The sequence below is a fragment of the Diuraphis noxia genome, unplaced genomic scaffold, assembly GCF_037042655.1.
Source record: "Diuraphis noxia isolate RWA-SAM2 unplaced genomic scaffold, SU_Dnox_SAM2 contig0003, whole genome shotgun sequence".
NCBI classification, from domain to species: Eukaryota; Metazoa; Arthropoda; class Insecta; order Hemiptera; family Aphididae; genus Diuraphis; species Diuraphis noxia.
Genome location: NW_028301713.1, coordinates 77,013,252 through 77,038,794, shown reverse-complemented (window position 1 = coordinate 77,038,794; position 25,543 = coordinate 77,013,252). Strand labels below are relative to the sequence as shown.

The following is a 25,543-nucleotide window of genomic DNA, read 5'->3' as shown; positions in this document are numbered from 1 at the left end:
GGACGAACATTATATTTACAAAATTATACATAGTAATACATTTTTATGTAGAGATACAATATATAAAGGAGAGAAAACAATGAAACATTACGTTAACTTATTGTATTAAATTTTGTTAAGAAGTCCTGTGATGCGGAGAAATTCCAGGGTAGTTGTGAGGTTGCTCTGCTCGGGGCTGAGTAATTCGGAGAGCTGGTCCGGAAGGTTCAAATCTCTCCTTGTTTTTTCGTAGCATCGGCAATCCGTGAGGAGGTGTTTGACGGTAAGAGGTGAGCCACAGACGGTACAATCAGGAGGTTCTCCCCTCTTCATGAGGTGTTTATGGGTTATATGGGTATGTCCAATCCTGAGGCGAGTAATAACTGTCTGGTGTTTCCTGGATATGTTTGCAGGGAACGGCCAAGGGTATGTGGTTCTTTTGATTTCATGTAATTTGGTTGTCTGTTCTGCCCATTTTTTTCCCCATTGGTCATGTACATCTGTAGCAATGATTCTCTTAACGTCTTGGTATGTAAAATCCAAGGACGTGAAAGAGTTATTGGCTAGGTGGGCGAGTTTGGCGGCCATAATATATATTATTATAAGCGCAATACACATTTAAGCCAACGGAACTAGTTATGCGCATAGTATCTAAATCCTTTATTCAGAAAATCTCTTGATATACGAGGCGATTTTTAATATTTGTTTCTGAAACTCAACATTCAATAAACGAAAAAAAAAATATTATTTTATGTTAGGTATAAACGTTATTTTTTATAAATATTTCGAATTGCACCAATTAAAATATATACCATCAAATGGTTGACACATTTTTCAAATTAGACTCACACACACTTAAAATGTGAAATCACTCGTCATAAGCCGAGTCATAAGCTGACAAGTCATCGAAATAATGTCATTTCAAAATTATATTCCACAAAACGATAGAGATTCATCATATAGCTCCCTAGCTCGTCACGTTCAGTCATTAAATCTAATATTGTAATAAAAATATAATATTATATTATGAGCGTAAACATGTACAGAAAATAACTGCAGTGGGACAAGTGGAAACCGATGAGGTTAGTAGTAGAAGTTAGCGTTGTATATTATGCCATACATACATAAAATAATAACGCGAGTATTCGTACTGCGTAGATATATTTTACGTGGCTTTATTTATATTTTAGATACGTAAAAATATGTCACACACATAAACGAATGCGCCCGCACGGTGGCGATGAAGAGGGCCGAGGGATTTCGAACTTTCAAAAACACAATAGGTTTGTATAGAAACAGTATTACATATATAAGTGCAAACGACATCACCGTCTATCACGAATCGTGGGTACCGCATAACACGGCTTGTGTCATTAGACTATTTTCGAGTCTACTTCAATCATTATCTGTAGTATAGTAAAGGCAGCAACCGGAAATTCGCAGCGACCGCAGTGTGCACCATCATATAAGTATAGTTACTTTATAATATGTGTGATACTGTGGTGTATATACTCGTATGTATATTACGTATACCTACCTCGTATATAAAATATATGACCGCGCGCCACGTATCGACTTCCGGTGAACCCGTTGAAGCCAATGGTCGTGGTAATAATAAAAGGTGAAATAAATAAATGCCGTCGCAGTAGATATTGTGTGATTGAACGTGTATAATAGTTTGAAATAATAATTATGTAGGTACGTACATCATACTCGTGATAACTGTGTCAATGCGTAATATGTACCTACATAAGACATAACTATATTATGTAAGGACGACGGCAGACTTTAAACGCCAATTTAGTCACTACTATACGCACGTTACTACCGAGAGGTTAAGATATACAAATAAAAACGAACCAGATAATTCTAATAATTTATATATATTTTTTTTCAAAGTTGTGCTTTCTAAACAATATTTTATTGTCCAATTTAAATTGATGATTCCAAAAAATAAGAATAAACGCCTTATTTTATGATTCCGTGCATGTACTATGTACATCACATTTACTTGTTGTATTAAAATATGCATACAGATTGTAATAATAAAAATAAAAAAACTTTTCTTGATATATTTGCTACTAGCAACGGCTGAATTCCCTTCGGAAAAGATTTTATATCCACAATACACAGAATAGGAATAAAAGGATTCGTATTCATAGCGACCAGTAGGAGAAGGTAATGAAAAGCAAAAACCCTACTAGACATAAAATCTCCTTAAACTTTTTTTTTTTTTTTTTAATTAAATTCAATCACAAGACATACCTACACAGATTTTCCTCTACAAGATTAAATTATCACGGTTAATATCATAAATTCATAATACAAAAATAATACCACCTCCAATCGTATTCAAAATCATCTCGAATCAAGCCAAATATATTTAATAAGTACCGTAAATGAAGCATTTATTTAATTTTTATTTTAGCATTATTCAATTATATATTAACTTAAATTATTTACAAGTGCAGCGTATACGATTTGAGTGTTCCTCATATCTGCAGCCTGAAGGTATACGAAGTTCATAGATATATTATGTGATTGGTTTTAGGTACACTAAAATTGTTGTAAATTGAAATAATTGCATTTAAATTATTTACTACCAATATTTACATGATAATCGTAATAAAATCAAGATATATTTGTATTAACGTGGGTGTGTTGACCTTCTATAATTGTATTAATACTCACATTCTCTTCAAGGTAAATTATTATACTGATTGATTTTTATAATATTTAGATTTATTTATTTAGATTATTAACATTCAAAAATAAAATTACACGGTTATTATTGACATAAAAATCAATCTCAAACATTAAAATTCAGAATCGAACAAGGCGAATTATTTTTGTTTTGCTCATTATTGTACTGACGTACTGTACTCAATAGTTAAGGCTATGTGATTAGTGATTACCTACCTATTGACTCGCAATAGTTCAATACTATAGTTTTTAAGTATACTTTTAGTGTTACTGTACGTGTGCAAACTTTATATAGGGAAATCACTAACACCAATAGTACTTAATGGCACGAAGAACGATAAGACACGCCCGCATCATTTAATATTATTTATCTAATACTTCTAAACTTTAAGAAAATGGTGCACATAATAACTAAAATAGTATGATGATAGCCATATTCATAAAATATAGTTATGGCTTTATAGTCAATATTGTCAAAGATACCTACTTCGCATTATAGGTATGTATATATCTCATTGTTTTTATTATGTTTGTTCGTTTTTCGATTGGCCGTGAAGATAATGCGCAGAAACTAATTTGTATGACTTTCTTATTTGTTTTTTTGGCGTAACTTTAAAACGACTCTTAAATACAGAATGGATACCAAACAAGATCTAAAGATTTCAAGTCATTTTGGCACAAAACAAATTATATTCCTCTGTTTCATAAAACAATTAACTAAGCTAATAAAATAATTCAGATAAATACATAGAATTATACTCGAATAGCATATTTATAACTTAATCAATAATTCAGTGTCTAAAACAAATGGCTTTTCCTCGTTATTTGTTCATATTACACAATTCAAAAAATATATCATACCTAAATATATAATAATTTAGTGTAATCCACTAACTTAAAAAATGTAAAAGTTAATTAAGATATAGGCTATTAGTATATGGTTATAATAAATTGTAAAAATTTAAATTCAAACATCTAAAAAAGATTAAACCCTTACACAATTTATAAAAAAAAAATGTTGGACTAAATAACATTGTAAAAATAAAACCAATTATTTAAATATACACAATTATAATCAAAATGTGAGTAGTAAGTGAATTTTTAATGTTTTTTTTTTAAATATTATCGTCTAAAAACCAATCGTCTGTAGGAAAATTAATAAAAAAGCGGGTAAGTCGTGTATGTCGCTCTGCTGTACAGTAGGTAGGTTACAAGTGGGTTACTGTAATGGATGGAATTAAATTTGAATCCAATGATATTACATCATTGTATACGAAAAACGATTCTGAGCGAAGACGGTTTATCTGTCTAGGATATATTATAGATTATTAAAAATTTTCAAATCTTAGTTTTAAAAAGAAAAATTTTTATGAATTTCTAGTTTGAAATAATTTGCGAATTTTCGTGATTTTTACATATGTTGTCAAAATTCAAACTTTGAATGCTTGTAAAAAAAATTTGTGACTATGTATTTCTTTTATTTTTTAACTTCTATTGTAAAAATATGTTAGGAGCATTGTATTAAATTTTCAAATCTTAGAATTAAAAAAAAAAAACTTTTATGAATTTCTATCTAAGATAATTTGAATATTGCCGTAATTTTTACGTATTTAGTCAAAATTTGAACTTTAAATGCTTATAAAAAAAAATTGTGACTATATATTTCTTTTATTTTTCAATTGCTATTGTAAAAATATATAATGAGCCTTGTATTAAATTTTCCAATCTTAGATATAAAAGGAAAATTTTTTATGAATTTCTAGCATAAAATAATTTACGAATTTTCGTGATTTTTACATAATATGTTGTAAAAATTTAAACTATGAATGCTTATAAAAAGAAATTGTGACTATGTATTTCTTTTATTTTTCAACTTCTATTGTAAAAATATGTTAGGAGCCTTGTATTAAATTTTCAAATCTTAGAATTAAAAAGAAAAACTTTTATGAATTTCTATCTAAGATAATTTGAACATTGCCGTAATTTTTACGTATTTAGTCAAAATTTGAACTTTAAATGCTTATAAAAAAAAATTGTGCCTACGAATTTTTAATATTTTTTAACTTCTATTGATACAATGTGTAAGAAGCCTTGTATTAAATTTTCAAGCTTTTTTACCGAACAAATAAATTTTTATCGATATTTATAGAAAAAAAAACTAATAAAGTTGAAAAATTAAAATGTCAGTAAACAGCTCAAAACAAATCTAAATATTTTGAAAATTTTATCAAATATATAACACGCCTATATAAACATTCAGTCAAAATTTCAAGTATCTGTGGTAATTTGTTTTAGAGTTACACCAAAATAAGGAAATTGCTAAAAGTGAAAATCCAATGTTGTAAAAATTTAAATTTCAAATGCTCATAGAAATTTAATTTGAATTTCAGGTGGAATTTTTATTTGTGATAAAGATTGAAAAACTTGTAAGGAATCTTGTATTAAATTTTTAAATCTTAGATTTAAAAAGAAAATTTTTTATGAATTTCTAGCTTAAAATAATTTGTGAATTTTCGTGATTTTTACGTATTTTGTCAAAATTCAAACTTTGAATGCTTATAAAAAAAAATTGTGACTATGAATTTCTTTTATTTTTCAACTGCTAATGCAACAATATGTTAAGAGCCTTGTATTAAATTTTCAAGCTTTTCTGCCTAACAAATAAATTTTTATCGATATTAATTAAAAAAAAAAACTAATAATGATCGAAAATTTGAAATGCCTATGAATAGTTCAACTTAAGTCGAAATTTTTTGAAAATTGCATGGTGAATAGAATATACTTATATAAACATTAGGTGAAAATTTCATGTATCTATGGTCATTTGTTTTAAAGTTACATCAAAAACCAAAATCGATTTTGTCAAAAAATGAGTGTGCGTAAAATTTCCCGTTTTCCCCTTAAATTTTAGTTTGTTTTTCTCAATTATTTAGAAAAGTATTAAGAATTTTTTACTTTTGACCCCCCAAAGTACCAACTAGATTCACTTTCTGATCGAACGAGGTACTGAAGTCAAAAATCGAAGCATTTTTACTGCCCCAAAACGTGATGACAGACACAAAAAAAAAAAAAAAAAAAAAAAAAAAAAACACACACATCATGGTAAAATCAATACATTCATCGCTCCGCTCAGAATCTAAAAATATAAATGTAATGACAAAACGCAGATGCCTCTAAACGTATCTATTGATTTTCCAAACATTAAACGTTGTGAAAATTAAGTTGTACGTATATTATAAATAATCAACAAATCAACGGTGATTATAATAATTATGGAAAATGTTTATCAATTATGGCCAAAATGGATATTGTGGGCACTAAAACGCTGATTTAAATCAAGGAATACATATATGAAATACTGCAATGTGTACAATAATATAGAATTTCCCTAATGATCCTTAGAAACGCAAATCGTCTTCTAATTTGAGTTCCATTCATCTCGCGAGATTAAAACCGACTATACCTGTGCAGCTACTACTACCGTCACATGGTCGTATCAATATTTATTTTAGTTTTCACAGCGGCAAAGCAAGGAATCGAGAAAGTACAGAGAATTATTGTTATTATTGCTGAAAAGCTTTTTTTCTGTGTCACCATTGTGTTCCCCACTTGGCCCATATGCAATATGCATATATCATAAAACAGACAATCTCTAGGTTAGGTCATATTATGTTCAGGCGTCATTATAATAGGTATAATATATTATTATTATTATTATTATGGCCAACACACTCGCGCTTATAATGTCTATCAGAAAATTCATCCGGAGATTATTATCGAGGACTTGGAACGACGATGACGAGTAGGTTGGGATCCACATCAAGAAATCTTCATACATGCGTTCTTCTACCACATGCTGACTACTTAACTACATAACGATAAAAGCAATTTCGTATATATATATTTTTTTTTAATTTAAAATACATTTTACAATACAACGTTACGAGTGTGCACGCACACGCCCGTCTTTATTATTTGTTATCGCCATTCTGAATGAACTTGGCATGCACACAGAAGAGAAACGCACTTATAACGAAACGATAACTCGTAAGCAACGAACACAGAATACGTACCCGATTTGTGTCTATAACCCTTTGAGCACGGAAAGTTGATGTTGTTACCGCAGTAAAAGAGACAATGGAATTATAAAAGAATGAGCATATGTAAATGTATATAATATTAAAGACAAAAAAAAAAATGAGTGATTGACAGCAACTTGGAAGGTTTTTGTCATATGAGGGTGGTGATTATCATGTGCAACGTATAACCTCCCTAAAAATAAAACGTACGTCTTCCCTTCTATTGAGAATGTGACACATATAGATATTTATTTTTAATTCAACGAAACCATAACATGTCCCACAACGAGAGTGGAAATACGAATTCGTACACCAAATAATCAAAATGATGACTGTGTAATCACTAGAAGAAGAAAAATAGTAGATAGCTAATTATTACCTCTCTTTTTTGTGTGTGTTTCAATATGCCGTTACCCTCTAGAAGTTTAAAAAAGAAAAATAATGATTTAAAACACAAAGACCAATTTATTACAAAATGCCATTAGGTGCCCAGTTAGTAACGGGAGGAAAGAAAAAAGCGTAATTATTTTTTTTTCCTTTTTCAATTCCATTTTTTTCTCCTTTATACAAAATATATTTTATATGTACAATTGCGTATTACTTAGGCGATGTTAATAACACTGCAGATGAGCTTGTTTTATTTTATTTTGTATTAAAACTGTTTTATTGAAAGTATATACCAAATATGTTCAAAGCAAAATCCAACAAAACAAAAAATCAAGATTTTATCAAAATTATGTCAAAATAAATATTCAATAACAGTAAAAATTAAATTTAAAAAAAATAAAAAAATAAAAAAATGCTTATATAATATTGTATGTTGTAGTACAACAAATTTAAAGCTGAAATGTTATCGCTAAACCCCCTTTTTATGCAGGTAATATATGTATATATATATTATTATCAATAAAAAGCAGATTTCAAACATAGTTTTGCTTTTATTCGGTTTATTTTGAATTGAAATAATTTGTTTGACATTTAAGTAAGATACTATTTATAAAAATATCTCAATTAGTTTACACAAACAGAAATAAATTTATATTTAAACATTTTAAATTAAATATGAACTGCAGGTATACTATATTTCAGTATCTTTGGTATTCGGTAAGGCTACTTAACTACCACACTACCACAGACACGTTAATACCTATTCAAAAACTATTATGATGTGGGTTTGTTTGCTTTACGCGCATATTTTTAACCTTGATAATACACTTTTTAGTCAAAACAACGACTGATATATTATTATAAATTGTATTTTTTAGTTGCTTTCGTAGCACCTCTTATTGAATTGTGACGGTCTCTATTTTATAAATAAATTGATTTATTCGATGCCATAAACATTTAGGCGTTTTATACACAGCGCATAATATTACATATACAAAATACGAAAATCAACAACAAAGTATAACTGGAGATCAATAAATGTACCAAAGTCAATACATCAACGTGTGCAAACTATAACTGTAATAATATTCACATGGCTTTCAGCATTCGAAAGCAAAAAGAAAATTACGCAAAAAAAAATATACGAAATTCGTACCTAATAATATGTTTACATTATATTAATGAGCCAAAATCGATCAACAGGACGTTTAAGTATATAAGTTCAAAGAAAACCATCGTAAAAGCACATTACAATAATAATAAAAAACAACCTTGGTAGTTGGTAAGTATAATATAACGAAGAGAAAAATTCATAATATAATATAGGCACTTATTTCATCTGTATATGTATAGATAATCATTCGGCTCGTTATTCTACGGCAAAAAATAAATAAAAATTCATCATATTTATATATATATATTTAAATTATTTCATATCACATTATAAACAAATTATGCTGTTATGTTGTTAATTTTAACAAAAGGATTTGAAAGTAGAGTAGGTACTATTCTTATTATTTGATCTACAGGTTTTATAATACCTTAGGTTCCTAGCAGGTGTACCTATAACATCCTGTAACATGTGCGAGAGACATCGATCTTCGTAAACTATTTAAACTTCTACTTAGATGTCATTACTGTTATTATAATCATAATCATTAAGTTTTTACCACTATTGTGGTTTTTTCAGTAATTTTATTCTATTAATCGACTTTCGCGAGCATTAACACAACGTACTGACCGTTGAGTACCGATTATAATTGAAATTGAGTTAATTTTTGCACATGCACTATATAATATCTACTCATGCAGTTACTCAAATAGTAATATCACTCTATAATTGGCCAAGTTTCTCTAGCCACACTATCAGGGGAGAGGAAAATGGTAGGTTTGCTGCAGCGGACAGCAATGTGTTGAACTATATTTTATTATATAATATGGATGGTGTATGTGACTACATAGTATGTGTATAATGTGTAGTATATATATAATATAAACATTAAACAAATCCGGTAACTTTGCGACAACCACTCGAGAGTACTTTTTAATTTAACACAGTGTTTACCTATTTATTTATATTTTAGTATGTGCCAGCTTTTATTTATTCAGCACAGGTTTACAAATATTAAAAAAAAAAAAAAAAAAAAGTTATCATAAATTCTTTAGATTCAATAAGGAACATATTATAATATTTGTTGTGTTTGGATCTACTTTTCGAACACGCGTCAGAAGCATATTATTAAAAAAATTGTAAATAAACATAAAAAATGTTCCTGAAATCTGAATTAAGAAAAGACGTCACAGCCAAGTCACACAAACTACATAATAATGTTACATTATGCAATAGTGTACAAGGTATATTTAAAATTAGGAATATAATATTGTATCACAACATTTTTAACGGGTTATTACATATGACTCATGAAATAATACAATAAATCAACAAATAAAATTGTATATAACGTAAATTTTATTTTGTATATGCAACCAATGTAGATTTTTGAATAAAAATAATACAATTATGAGCGCAAGACTTTGCTACGTTCAATGAATACGAAGCAATAAGCATTGCCAATTATTATGGGTACATGAGAGAACAATAAAAATTAAACTATCACACTGCAAGTTCATAATTTATTATTTTTAACTTTATTTATGACGTCAGAATTCTCAGCGTCAAACATGAACTGACAAGTTTAAAAGGATTTTCCGTTTACTCCACATAAATAAATGTCTATACCGAACAAATTATCTACACGCTAGACTAAGACGTAAGTCTTACATAATTTACATATTACAGCCTTAACACATTTGAGATGTCTAAAGAAATTATTGCAACTTGAAGCCTGTCAATTAATATACGGTTGGTATATCATCGATATATAATCACTCTCACAGAGGTATTTCATTACCTACCTAATACCTATATTGATTATAATAAAAAAAAACCCTGTGATAAAGGCTAATTACCTACTGCAATTTTTTTCTTTTCATTTTTCTTATCAACTGTAAATGATCACTGATTAATTAAAAACTTTTTTTTCAAATTTAAAATTAACTTCTTTGTCAGGAAATATTATTTAGTGATTTTTAAAAAAAAGCAATTAATATAAATCATTAAAAATGCTTTATAAAATTATAATTTATAAATGAAAAAATAACGTTTAATTATTGATTTTAAATAAAGTTGATCCTCTTTTTACGTTAACATTAAACAACTAAATATTTGTTTTAATTGTATTACATTAAGAATGTAACTAAATTGAATAACACGTCAATCGCTTGAAAATATAGATTTCTAATTTAAAAAAAAAAAAAAAAACGGAACAGCAGGACACAGAGGCTGTTGAACACTGTGCAATCTTTCATAATCTCAGTGCAGAAAAAAGCATAATCTAACATAGTTTTAAATTTTAGAGAAATAATAAATCATCGTATAAAAGAAATAGTCATCTATGCAAAGCTCCAAAATAAAAACACATCTGATTTTCTCAAGACTTACATAAAAATTCGTTCATCGTCAGAATTGTCCATTTACCTAACATAAATATTTTATACCAATATAAATTAACATTATTAGATTTATTAAATAATTAAGGATTAAATAAAATTGCATACATAATTCATCATATACTGCATTGTATAGCATATTATACACACAATAAGAGTGAACTAAGGAACATATATTTTATAATATAATATTATTAACCATAAAAGAAACCACCGAGTTTACAGTAACATTACCAACATCAACAAACGCACAAAGTAAATAATTATTTATTATGCGCTAATGCGTATATTATTAGTTGAAATCAATGTATCAAATTGGTAGAAAAAAGTTATTTGCAATATTCGGGGTGAATTGCCTGTCAATTATAATTAACTTCGTCCGTCAATTACAGATTAAAAACTTACTAAACACAATTTGATTAAAAAAACATATAATATTAATAGTTATAATAATAAAAAAACACCCATTATACCTTCACACTCACACGCATGTAAAGGCGGAAGAGGGTATAGCCGTCTTCGGGGCGAGACGGCAATTATAGAGGTGTGGTAGCAATTTGCCGAGCAGCGGCGGTGGTATATTAAAAACGAATGTGCAGTGAAATACAATGACCCCTCCCTCACCCACCCTTCCACACACACTGCCACAATACCGTTTCTTCCATCTACTTTGTACCGCCCACTTTAGGAGCAAACAGCTACCGTGTAATTTAATCAAAAACAAATTATCAATTTATTAATAACAATAATAAAAAAATAAGGGTTAGGTTTAGCCTCAGAATTCTCAGTATCAATTAACCTCAAGGCTCGCATACATACAAAACGCATACGATCATCGCACGTGCTAAGAAAAAGTGGCCAAAACAGTCACTATACGCAGTTACCTAACAGAAGTGTATAACGTCTTTGCCTTCAAAGCTGCTTTTGTAAAGACGTCCCATGCGACACAAATATTATCACAATAACATTATATGATTATCGAATGAGCCGCTGACAGTATAATCGAAGAGATAATTTTTTGATTTATAAACTAACATGAATAATATATAATATTATTTAAAACAAAAGTATAATTCAGACTTTTAACTGAAAACTTTTGTCAATATTTACATTAGGAAGAAGACGTACATAATTATTTGATTTAATAGTGAATGTATATACATTATAAACTCTACGTCTGTGTTTATATGGTATTTTAAAAGTGGTTGAGGAACAATGAAAATGCAGACATTTGAATGGTGTTTGTACAGTAAACTTATGTTCAAGCGATGTCTATGTAAATTCGAAACTTTAAATGCGTAAAAGTTTATTGAGCTCTGAATACATCTTAGAAGTATACAAGATCGGACGTGTACAGGCAACGTTATGATATAATATAATAAAATAATAATAATATTATATCGACCTTAAATTTAAATTGTTCTTAATACCAAATTCAAATATTAATCAATTATATAAAATATTGATGTAATTTGATATATAGTGATATGAAATTTCGTCCCCACAAATTTATGTTTGAATCATGGGTGGAAACCAGAGAAAAAACGTAAATCGTTATTCTTAAAATTTAAGATACAGATATTTAATAATAATATCTAAAATTATCAAAAATTGAACTTAAACGATTCTTAAAAATTTAATTTTGAATTTTTTGAATTTAAAAAAAAAACGATTTATTTGAGATTTTCTATTATTTGTTCAAGCTTTTTAATGAACCTATTTTTATTTAACACATCAAAACAAATTTTAAATCACTACTATTCGTAGCTAATCACTTACACAAAAAACACATTATTTTAAAATCAATAAGTGCATCCATAGTTCCGCTTAGAATTTAAAAAAAAAAAACAATTATTTAGAAAATGTATTCCAATTGTCTAAAAACAATTCACAAAGATCAAAAATGTTATTTATAAAATTGTTTCATGCTTAGAAAATAAAAATATGAATATTTGGTGACAATTTCAAGTATTAACTACAGTTATTTTCATTTATGAATAACAACAAAGTAACAATACTAATTAATATAACATAAATATTTCAGTTTTTACGTAGGAATGTTATTTATTTTTATTTTTGCCATTCCCAATTTTCCAAAGTTGAAGATAGAGCTGTACCTAAGGGGTCGTAACTTGTGAGACACAAAAAAAGACAATAGTAAATTTAACAATTTCACACACACAAATCGCCAACACGACTAACACGAAAAATAAAAAAAATACATATCAAATGCTGAAATTCATTCAAGTTGAATGATTCAACGATCCGCTCAAAAACTAAAACCATAAAATATTACACAGACTGAAAATAAAAGTATAAAATAATGTACATTTTCAAACAATAATTCATAAATTTAAAACGAAATCGGCATGATTTCTACTAAATAATATGGCATGTTGGAAAGTTTACTGCATTAAAAGCAAATATGTAACTTCGATGGATAATAATAATAATAAATCTTATAAATTAAAAATACATATATTATATCAGTAAGTGTTGAAGTTGCAATATAGGTATACGAAAATATTTTATTGACTGCCTACTTAATATTGGCCATATATTACCTATATAAATTGATATTTTTTTGTTCGATTAAACTTTACCAACAGTGAAGACTATTTATTGCATTTGCACATCCCTCAAAAACGATAAATAAAAAATAAAATTCTTATTCAGAGTAACTTTTTAGCAATAAAACATGTTTTAAAGTTATTATTATTTATTACGAAATTTCCTTTGCCATACCATAAAGATCACAATTTTTATAAACTTTTCACAATTCAAAATTATATACCTGAATGATTCATATTATTTTATAATTGGTTTGTTTTTTAAACTCAGCAAAAAAAACAAATCAAACTTATAACAAACAAAAAAAAGATTAAAAACTTAAAAACTTAAAATAAACAACAAATTATAATGCGATTTAATTTGTTCATGTAGTGAAATAAAATTAATAAAGAATGAAAATACTTGCATCAAAAATAATTCACGTTTCAGCACATGAATAAAGTCTTCATCCCAATCTACTAAAATCAAATATCAGTAATATTGGTGTAATATTGGTGTACAACTATCATCGTTCAATTTTTTTTTTTTTTTTTAAGTACTATACCTAGGTACTTTATCTACCATCGCTCAAACGTTTAGATTATTGTGACTGAATTGTATGCCCAAGCCCAATAGAAACGAGTCGTGATGAAGGTCTGAAAAACCTAATAACCAGGATGATGCATAGCGGCCAAAAGCGCGACTAGAATTAATAACAACGTAATACATAAAATACGAGCATATTGTTTTTATTACTATTTCGTGAAATGCCACGGGGAATACGGTTTATTTATTGCACACACTATTTTTGGTGATTTGTTTATCACTGCGATCATATTGGTTTCTATGGATAAAAATGTATTTTCTGATTCTAGGCGAAGGCAAAAGTGAGGAGGGTAAAACAGCCGATGTAATATTTGAGCAGGTTGGGTATATATAATATAAAACATATTGTCAAAAATAATTTGTGACGGTTCACTTGCCGACATCCAACGCGACTGCAGCTGTTATTAGGGTACGTAGATAATATATAATATATCCTATGACGATTTAATGTTGGGACGTTTATGTTGGTATATATACACCGAAAGTACATTTAAAAAGAAGAAAATAAAAATAAAAAAAAAAATGTAATCATATAAATAACAGAGAAACCTTTACCTAACGGTATACCCGGCTGTGGCAGTGATGTGGAAAACGACCGACACCACGTCTTATCCGGCGTAAAATTCCAATACAAATATTTTTCAGACGAATTGTGTGCACTAAACAAAAAGACGCACAATAATATATTACTATGCCTAGGTACAAACACGAAGTTCGAGAAACATACGGTGACATTTAACGATGATAAGTCCTATGGCATAAATAACGGATGAACAAGTTGGTATACATATCATATACCGCACGCACACATTATATAGGTAACGCAATCATCAACAATGTTCGTGGATCGGAATGATAAATGTTGCTGTACCTACAGATGTGTACAAAATTCCTTAACTTTGTTCGCAGTTTTGAACGCAGTTTTGATCATAGTTATACAGTGAAACAATTTATTAATTTTTAATAAGTTTATTGTGTAGGATAGCTATTTAGCACGAACTGAAATCCTACGGCAGGCCACGTGGTAACAGTAATAAATATTGATGATACGAGTAATCGTTGTTATGATATACACGCGTGATAAACAACTCTTAATATATAAATCAAGGAACTATTTTTTTTTCCGGAGAAAAAAATATACTAACAATAAATAAACCCACAGTAAATGAAACAATAAATCTCGTTTAGGAGGTCGTAATGTTATAAAAATTAGAACCTTATATTTGCAGGAACGTTTAATTCAAGAATATATAATAATAAACGAGCCTGTGTTATATAGATCCAATTCCCCATACAGGGTTTCCAGGGAACCCATATAGGATTTTCCAATTTTTTTTCATCCCTAATCCGTTGGCCAATTTTTTGTAATGATTTAAAAAAAATATTTATTTCGTTTGTAAAGAATTCGTTTTGGTAAAATACAAAATATTTATATTAATAAGGGACCGGAGAAGTAACCCAAGTTTTTGAATTTCCAAATTTCATTTCAACCAACCATTATTGTAAACCGCTTGTAATGGTTCGAAAATACATTCATTTCGTCTGTAAGCAATTCGCTAAGAATTAAAAACCAATTATTTGAGGGAACTGCGGAAATTCTCTGAAATTTTGAATTACTACATGCCTATAATCGAATACTTATATTCCTATTATACACCTTCCAAATGATTGACATGAATTTACGGTAAAATATCAGTAAGTGAACGCCATCCAACCACAAAGTTTAGATTTAATATATTGACAAACCAATGTAAAAATACGTCATCGGTAGAAACCACCCTCAAACATCAACCCCTTATTCGTGACACACAAAAACACACGAGTGGAGAAAAAATTGAAAATATGAAAATTAATGTCAAATATACTTCTTTTTACTATTTTTTATCGAATCGATTGATTAAAAATCGAAAAAATATCATGTGATGTAATTTATTATTTTCTTCCTAGGGATAAAGTTTTAGCCAAGTCTATCATGCGCACCATCACGATTATAACAGGCCCGACAACGCTGCCACTTCCTTAATCGTTGACGACGTATAATATGTAACATTATCAAAACTCCAAATTTACGAACTTAAACAGCGAAGGCGGCAGGCGACCGTCATAAGCAATCTCCGTGATAATGTATACGATCACCGAGGGTTGCCAACGTTAACGTCAACGTCAAAGTCAACGTAGCGTTTCTTTTCATTTCATTTCGCTATAGGTACTGTGCGGCGTAATTACATTGAATAAACGAATGTCACCCCACGTTTAGAGGTGAAAGTAGAGGCTGTTCTCCAGATACTACATTATTATTATACTCAGTTATAATTCGTCGTAAATATATATATATATAAGAATAGGTAGGGTATTATTAGAATATAATTGTTTTACTGGGCGTAGGAAGAAAACCACAAATCTGTATTAACCATTAGATAATCGTTATTCGTAACTTTAAGCGGAAACAGTATTATATAATTTTCCAGAAGTAAATGTCACAATATCGTATAACAATTTTATGTAAAATAAAAGTAGATATTGGAGTCTATGTAAGATTTGTGTAAGAATACTGTGTTAAACAGTGTAATGCTCTTAAGAGTTTTGCGTAAAACTTTTGAAGGTAATTTTTAATATTTTTTTTAAACTAATGATAAAATGAAAAAAAATTTTGAATGTCATTTATATTTATTACAATAATAGTGCGATGACCATAGAAAATGATCAAAAAGATATAAAAGTAAACGTGATTTTACCAAACTCAACTCATAATTGTAGTCCGAATGTGATTTTGCCTGTATGTGAACAATTCCAAAACGTGACCGATCACACCTTTTATAAAAATTTAAAGAAACGGATTGTTTGATTTTTTTGTTACTCGTAAACAAAACAATGATAAATTTTTAGATAATATTTAGAAAATTGATAAAAATGATTACGCCAAAAACCTTTGCGTTTTTAGGAAATCGACTAGTATTGCAAAACTTCTGAATATTAATATAATATTTCAATTTAAATACAGTAAATATATTATCTACATTTTGAAGTCGAGTCGTTTAATGTAATTATTATTTATTATTACCAACATTAAACTATAAGAAGATTTAACGATAACTTTGAAAAGCTCTTACAATATCTGTCGTTAGTAATCATGAATTAAATTAGTTTTTTATCTAAGTAAAAGAACAGTTAATGGAAAACAATAAAAAAAAATCATAAATTTTCAGGAAAAGTAATAAGTATACAAATTATGAGAAAAAAAATGTTAATATTCCATAACACAAAAATTAAGAGAGGTTATTTCCAATTAGTATAAAAATGTATTTTTAAACGATTTTACAAATACTAAATTTAAAACCACGTAATATATTACAACTATACCTAACTGTGTAAGTATCAAAAAGTTTATGAAGCAAAAATTGAGTAAACAATTGGTAATATTTTGAGTGAGCAAAATTTTGTTTTCAAACATTAATTAATAAACAAATACTTGCAAAACCGATGAATGTATTATATACCAATATTACTAGGAAAACAACTTATCATCTAAATGAAAATCATTATTTGGAAAATATAGATATAAAAAAAAAAAATCTCTCAAAATCACAAATAAAACCATTATATAATTAAGTACTATAACTGCGTAATCTACAATGCTATACTATTCGTAAGAAAAAAAAAACGTGTCATCAATCTGGTGTGATACCGTAGTAGATATAATACGCACGCTAACGATATTATGGTTTCAATATCATACCATTTCGCAATGATAAATAGTATTATTTTACATGATAAAAATGTGTTTTACAGTGTCAAATACTTAATATAATACCACACAGTATAGCTGAACATGATGTAAATACACGCAAATGTCGTTTTTTTAAAGTTTCTTGCGGTTGCGTGGCACCAAATAACACGCCACTTCTGTTTGACTTTTCTTCGTCAAGAGTACCAACCAATGTTATTTGTGTCTGTGTGGATGATAGAGGGAGAGTTAAACGCGACTTTCGAGGGTTTAAAAGGCATTTTACAGACTCTCAGACTTTGTACACGTGTGCGCGCGAGTATCCATAAATCTGTTGTGTAGTCTACCGCAGAGCAAACATTTAGTTATACGCCAGTGTGGTGTATTTACTATATTTATCGTGAATGTTACGGATGAAAAAGAAAAAGAGCGAAAATCCCCAGTAAATCCGATTCTCAAGACACCCACACACATTTTAACTCTTGTTTATAAACATGTGCGCATAATAATATATTACAAACTAATACACATATATATAATACATAGTATGTAGGTATAGGTGGTACCTACCTCAACGCATACCATATTAAGTTAACCTAACCGGCGTGTAACTGTAGTGCGGTGGTGGCGCGCCAGACAGCAGTTTTAGTAAAAAGGTAATAAATCTACTTAAAAAGCGATTTCTAAGTAAAATGCGTGTACATTATGCATATTATAATAGTACCGACATGCGATCCGCTATGGTATCTATCGCATGGTTATTCTTATTATTCTCCATCGCCGTCAAGCATAAAAACCACCACCACCACCACCACCACCATCGCCACCACCAACACCGCCACAATGGCCACCCCACTACCAGCCACATTAGCCAACGTAGTCGACCACCACCGCTACCGGTGATAAATAATTCAACACTTAATCAACAAAACTTTGGTTTACCTGATCTCATAAATATCGTATGACTTGTTAAAAGCATTTTCGCTCCGTTGTTTTAAGTTCAACAACAATAATAATTGTTTGCCGACACATCACACGCGTGGATCGGTCAATGTCGTTCTGCGTCGGTCACCGTCTTGCCACAATAAATATCCGTTTAATAAACCACATATACAGTGTGTTCACGTAAAGATGTACCATGAAATATTTCAGTTCGATTACCTTGTATTGAAATGGAGTTTTTGCTAAATGACAGATAGTACTTAAATTACACATTTTTAGATAATTTTCAAAATGTTAACATTTTCGATACGCGCATGCGCAATGCAATTTACTTTTTTTAAATGCTATCACCAACTTTTTTTATATATATATTTAGACGGAGTATTTTTTTCTAAGCAATTTATGTATTAAAAGTTTTATTCTAATCACAAAATTGGCATATGAAAATTAAAGATGCAATTAAATATTTACGATTAATTTGTTTTTGACGAAATTTAAACTAAATTCAACTTAAAGTTACTTATTAGTATCTAATATTGATAAATACCTGTTTTCACACACATAAGATATGAATAAACACTTTTTTATCGTAATTCACTCCAATTTTTTTCATTCAATATTATAAAATAAGATACCTGAATGTTGAATTCAGTTTAAATTTCGTTTAACATAGCAGAAAATCATAAAAAACGCACATACGAACGAAATCATGGTTAAGAGGAACAATTAGTAGACTATAAAAAAACACTATCACAAAAATGTTACAATGATATTTTTTTCTTAAAACATTTATTTTTATACATATAGTTGGTATAATGGTAGGTATAAAGCATTATATTATTAGTACAAAAAGTGTGATGTTACCATAATATTATACACAACTGAACTCGTAATGTAATCAACACGTTCACTATCCACCTTATAAGGTACAAAATACAATAGAAAAAATCGAAAAAAGTATTTATAATGACCAAAATGCATTAATGGATGCTATTCCTAACAAGGATGATAAAGAATAAAAATTTAAATTGTTAAATCATTTATCTGCACTACGCAGCAGTATATTATGTAAACAAATCAATGCGTAAGCGTTCAGGTAAAATGTTTGCATTCAAATCCACAGCCTAAATAATAATCGCATATATTTCACACACACGATTAAACTTAATTTGTGCAAGTAAGTTTTTTAGTTTTTATTTATAATGTGATTTTTTTTTTGTGATTATTGAGCAATGCGACCACACTACCTTGTTTGTATATTGTACACTAGTTCATTACGGTTTTATACGTTCAAAAGTATGCCTCACATGGGAATAAGGATTATGTTTCATTTTTGTTTTGTTATAACATTTTATTTATTTTTCGTAATGTTAAGCTTGAAAAAAATGCCGGTTTAACCTAATGCAGCTACAAAACGTTAATAACAAATGTGTGAACGGCGGAATGACCTATAAATCAAAATAAAACAAAAAAAAATATATCACTTCGAATATGCCCCGATAATCCCTTTTTATGAGCCGTAATTTGCGCGCCCTGGATAATATTTTGTTACACATTATTTATATTTGTTTTTTTCACGACTCCTTAATGTTTTATTTTGTTTTTTACGATTATATATGCGTTATACGGCGGTATACAGTATTATTATATTATTAGTAATAGCGCCGTCACGGTTATCCGAACGCGATTCTATGGGCGGCGGCCACGAAAAAATTATGTCTATATAATGATAATATGACGTATATAATAATAATATAATAGTTATGTGATGTAGTGTGCGTACGCGTGTATATGTCTGCAGGTATACTTGGCGTGTTCGCATTTTATTTTATTGTCAACAACGAATTTATTCACCACACCTAACCTCTCCTCGATACCATACCACCGAACAAACAACGCCTATATAATATGTTCCCCTCGACGCGACTAATAACTCGTAAGGAATATTGAGCACACAATACGAACAGCAAATACAAAGTGCGTGTCGGTTATTGAAGAAGGATTGAATTATATTACACTGTTTAATATTTATATTTAGCCGACATAACTTTATACAAATCATATATTCAACTAGCTATAGGTACTCTTATAATTTCATATTTTGACAGATTTCGTATAGTACCAATTCTTTGAAATGACAACGCAAATCGAAAATTAATTATTAAAATATTGTATATGCATTGTACATATATAATAATGTAAAATATAAAATTGTAAAAGTTTACTAAAACTTCAAAAAGTTGAAAGTTCTCCATTATGCGATATAATTTATTTTAACTTGACAAGTGCAACGTCGTGTCAAGAATTATAAACGATTACAAATAACTAAAACAACCAAAATTGTATTCAAAATGTAATTATTTAATTGTTGAATTAAAAAAGAAAACTTGTTCGTTAAATAAACTATTACACTGAAATATTGATAGTAAAACAAAAATAAATTTAGTATTTTGAAACAAAATGCATGCATAAGATATTAATTATAATTACTATTACCTATGTACGCGTGACAACGCACAAACGAGGAATTACAGCGTAAAAACCATCGATTTCAGTGACTCAGACCATATATGCGCATTGGATAGTATTGGAAGGGTGTCGGTGTGTTATAACATTAAAAAAAAAAAACCCAAAACAAACGGACGTGGCGTTTACAATGTTTACACTCGGACACCCACCCTACTACATGATTTTGCGGATTCAATATGGCTCCTGGGTCGAGTGACTATCTGCTCCTCATAAATAAGGCGTTTTCAAAGCACTAATATTATAATTTTATTATAATATTATATTATATAAACACGCGTTATTTCCCCCTTTCCTTAACCGGATATAGATTTAAATCATGTTGCCAAACAGACCAAAAAGTGCAGTTTTTTTTTTTACTACCGGTCTGCTGTACAACATACACTCCGACCCAAAAACAACCTGCCAGCCACGTGCACACCAGTTTAATACTCTATAATTCGTTTTGGCGACGCCCCTTTGGGCAATCAACTAGAAAGGCTATTTTACACCCTCAATTAAGGAAATATTTCAACGACAACAATTAGAGATTGATATTATAAACATACAGCGATCATAATAATACTTGACAAATATATTTTGATTGGTAACGCGTAAGCAGCTAACACGCACATATTATATATATATATAATATATATTTATATACATATATTCATAATATATCATATAAATAAATAACATGAGATTATTATGATAAATAATTATTATCCCGGAAAAGTAAAAAACAATGATTCCAATAGCAATAGGTAACAATGCATTTTATGCAATCACTGAATCGTAATATTATGCTATTTGTAAAAACTCCAACGACGCGTAACAGCTCACTATTGTAAACAAATTTTGTATCTAAAAAAGTAAAGTATACAAGTAATTTACAATAATTAAAATATATTCGTCTTCTTTAGGCACACAAATAATGTGCTATATTTTCCAATTTCCAAACGTAAAAATAAATCAAGCGATTAATGAATGACTTATTACTTATATCAATTTGTCCATAACAAAATGCAAAATAAGATGGGTTCGGTGATCGATCATGAATGTTTTAACAAACATATGAATTTTGAAGACTCAATTTCATAAAGTAGAAATAATAATAAGAGAATTATTGGTTAAAAAATTATGTACCAACACTTTATACACATATAAATACCCTCGCTGTACAATTTCACAACTAACAATAAAAAAAGAACGTATCCATGTATACAAAAATAGTTTGTAAAGTACTACAGACACGAAAGGCTTAACAAATAAATAAATTACAATTCTAGACAGTTTGATATTATGATAAGATTGTTTTTATACGAAGGAATATCGTGTGATAAATAATTTACGTAAATTAAAATTTAAAACCTGAACGTCTAATTATGATAATACTGAGTATAACATGTGTTTTGTTAATACACGGGCTAGGATGAAGACATATAGTTATTTTCATGCATACAGCACAGTACCTACACAACATATTTACCTTTTAAAATTAGGCTTTATAGGCCTATACAGTATTAGTATATTCTGTAACATACTAACATACTTTATAGACAGAAATTGTCACATGTTTCTCGCGATATGTATGGTTCTACGTTCAGATTTATACGACAAAAATAGGTTTATAATTATTATAAATAAGAAACGTATGTATTATACGAGATAGGATTAAAACAAGGATAACTAGGAAGTTAACCTACCGTCACAAAATTACACATTTCTTTATGAGCTATGTTTTTAATCGTACATTTTATTATTATCTAATTCCAAAAACTGAAAAACTGAAAAAAATTATTATTATAATAACAATGCATAATTAATAGATTCTAATACTCGTCACAATGATTTAATATTGAAGTTACTCAGCTAATATCAAGACAATAAATTTCATTTATTAACTATTAGTTAAAAGTATATTAAATGCATACCTGATAATGGATTAAATATGGAATTAAATTATTCAACAAATATGAATTTCTTCTACCGTATAAATAATCATTCCCCTTTGTCTAAGACCATTTTGTTTATTATCTAATTAGTATCTTTATTTAAATAATATAATTAAGTAACCATGGTTAATTTATACTTGAACTTGTATTGGTATAGTCTGAAATGGTATAGTCGTAAACGTGTAAAAGCTATATATTTTACAAAAAAAATATTTGGTTTTGTGTTTTTGGATGTATTTTAGTATTTTTGGTAGTATGATAAAACACATGCAGAATTATTATTATTAAATAATATGAAATAAAGTACAATGTAAGTGTAATTAACCATATAATCGAGATCTTGTATATAATATACATTTCTTAAATATCATATATGTCTTATGTTTCATTGTAATTTAAGTTTAAATAAATCGAGTTAATGAGTTCTAAGACAGTTAATAGGTAATCATAAATTACAAGACAACAATATAGGTACAAACGTAAAAGTAAAGAATAAATAATTAAGTAAGAAGGTAATGCAAAAATGTTTAACGCTTTGAAATGTATGTACATGTTTTTAAAGTAAAATAGTCATTCACAGAAAAAATAAGATATAATTAATAATTATTCGCTGAAATCTTTCAAAGAACAACAAAGGTGAAAGAAAGTTTAGGAGTAATTAATATTATTCAAATAACAAACATAAGAAAATTTGTAAATAATATTTCATACTATGGAAATAATGAGAAAAGTAAAGGTTAACGGTCAGAATTAAAAATGTAAAATACTTGAAAGCTAAAAATGACGTCGATGGTGCTTAAATACAAAGTCATTGGAGAATTCACTGTAAATACTAGGTTTGGCTAATGATGTAAATGAAAAAAATTTAAATTTGTAGCAAATAAACTGTATTTTCGTATTATATTTGTAACTATTTAATTTTTAGCTTGCGATACACTGATACGAATACAAGAAACTACCGTAAAAAACTAATTTTGTTTTAATTGTATAAACTGGTATACAGTATGGAACTATAGGCACAACTCCCACGTGTATCTTTACTTATGTCAAAAACAGTGTTTTTAATAACTACAAAAAAAAAAAAAAAACATATTTTGGCAGCCATCAGGATTTAATATTTTTGAAGATTACAGCACCGTAAATTAATACTAATAGGTATACAATGTAAATTATAAATTTATATTAAGCTGGAATAGGTTTGATGTTTAGTCACACTAATCTCAAAAACTATACTGGACCGATTTCAATAAAATTCATATCAATAGACTCGAAAGATGTTTTTAAACTTAATTGTTCAATCACTCTAAATTCTAATATGTTAGTTCAAACATAAATTTCGTTTTGCCTCACGAAAAATCGAATATTTTTTTTATTTATATATAATGTCACCATTGGTTAAAGGTACGGTTTCCCTGCAGCGTCTAGACAAGATAGAACGACGCGTCTTGACGCGGCGTCTGAACGCTGCGTTTACCCTGTTTTCCCTGTAGCGTCAGACGCTGAAAATTTTATTATTTTATCCCGTTCTTTTAGTACTACTGCGACCGTTGTCTCTTCCACACGTAGTTTCCATATTTGATTTTTTTATCTTTCAAAATGAATCAACATTTTATTTTGAACAGTATCATTAATAATAATAATACTATTTGCGAATTGTTGCTTCGTAATGAAGAAATTGAAAACGAATTACTAATGAATTTAATTCCAAAAAAAAGAAAACCTTTCAAAAGTTTATTTTCCACTAGTGAAATCAAAATTTCGTCCTCTGTTGGAGAAAATGAAAATGTTTTGATCGACATGTACATGTTGACTGATGACTCCAGGCGTCTTGACGCAACACTGGTCCGGACCGGTACTGACGCCGGACGCCGCGTCAAAGCGATTAACGCGTCGCGTCAAACGCGAGTAGCGAAACCAGTCATACACAAAATACATAATTTAGGGTCTCGGCGTCAGACGCTGCAGGGAAACCGTACCTTAATACAATTTTTTTTTTTTTTAATTACCTAACTAATATGGACTGTGGCTGACCTAGCAATAGTCACACGTTTTTAATGGTTTTTTTTTAAATAAAATAAAACAATATTTAATTTACAGTTATTGATATTCAAAAGTGTTTGCAGCAAAATACAATGTCCTTATATGTTTCAAGTTTGTACTCTCAAAAAATATTCGACCAATTTTGACGAAAGTTTTAAAGATTGTTTTTAGAGATATCAGAAAAGTTTAGAAAACAGTTTGAGCCACGCTTGAAAATATACGACACCAAGTGCTATATCTAATTCGCCACGGGCGACCATCTCGGTCGAATAAGTTTATAAACCTAGGTGTAACCAAAACCGACACCGATTTTACCGCGAACTGAGGTACACTAAAACTGAGATACGCCGATATACTATATCGTATTTTATGTTCTGTATATTTTCTCGGTCGATGTCAGTATAGATATAGCTGGTTTGATATAAACATGATTTAAATATTTGATTAATATTATATTTATTGATTTAACATAATACAAGTTTCTATGAGCATTTACAGAGTTATTTGTAAATGTCAATAGTTTATCCAAGATTAAAATACGACAGAAATAAGGATAAAAA

At 28.7% G+C, this 25,543-nt stretch overlaps 1 protein-coding gene and 1 long non-coding RNA gene across 2 annotated transcripts in view; both read right to left on the bottom strand.

The window, feature by feature from the left end:
- LOC107173563 (uncharacterized) overlaps window positions 1–25,543 on the bottom strand; it is a 321,113-nt gene that overhangs the window by 180,960 nt on the left and 114,610 nt on the right. The window lies entirely within an intron of this gene.
- Window positions 943–18,952, bottom strand: LOC149057777 (uncharacterized). Its single transcript, XR_016191080.1, has 3 exons — window positions 18,813–18,952; window positions 18,481–18,722; window positions 943–973 (listed from the first exon to the last, which is right to left on the bottom strand). It is a non-coding gene; the product is annotated as an uncharacterized LOC149057777 (long non-coding RNA).